General features: G+C 39.3%; 1 long non-coding RNA gene across 1 annotated transcript in view; it reads right to left on the bottom strand.

Annotated features, from left to right (window-relative positions):
* Positions 1-301: 301 nt before the first annotated feature.
* The window catches only part of LOC109319939, a 16,131-nt gene continuing 15,910 nt past the window's right edge, over positions 302-522 (bottom strand). The window contains exon 3 of the long non-coding RNA XR_002103677.1: positions 302-313. This is a non-coding gene — a long non-coding RNA (uncharacterized LOC109319939). The remainder of the gene's footprint in view (positions 314-522) is intronic.

The following is a 522-nucleotide window of genomic DNA, read 5'->3' as shown; positions in this document are numbered from 1 at the left end:
CAATCACAACCCAGTAATTGCCACTATTTTCCCTGGGACTGTTACAAACTGAATTATTACTATATTACCCTTGTGTCTAATCCTTGGTTGCAATCATGTTCTCTTTATATGTTCTAAGTTTCACTTTCCTATTCTCATAGTATACAGGTTTAGTTTCCATTCTTTGAATAATGTATTCTGGTATTACACTGACCTGTGCCTCTGTATCTAATTTATAAGTTACCATTAGTCCATTGGTGTCCAGGGTGATTGTCCAATCCTCAGAAGAATTAACTTCTTCTTGCATTGTGCCAGTGAGGAATTCTTCCTCTTCCTTGTTGCAAAGAGCATGCACTGTTTTTTGTCTGGTGAATCTTGCTCCTTTCTGAAGACTCTTGCAAAGTGATTGAATCTTTTGCATTTGTTACAGTGCTTGCCAAATGCAGGACACTGCATAGGTTTGTGGGAATCCCATAGCACCTCCAGCTTACCATTGTTTCTTCAAGCAATTCTCTTTGGCCTCTGCTTGCCTGCTTCATAGTG

This window comes from Crocodylus porosus, unplaced genomic scaffold (assembly GCF_001723895.1).
Source record: "Crocodylus porosus isolate Cpor-Errol unplaced genomic scaffold, CroPor_comp1, whole genome shotgun sequence".
In the NCBI taxonomy this organism is placed as follows: Eukaryota; Metazoa; Chordata; order Crocodylia; family Crocodylidae; genus Crocodylus; species Crocodylus porosus.
The sequence above is the reverse complement of the archived record's forward strand: the minus strand, read 5'-3'. Positions and strand labels throughout refer to the sequence as shown.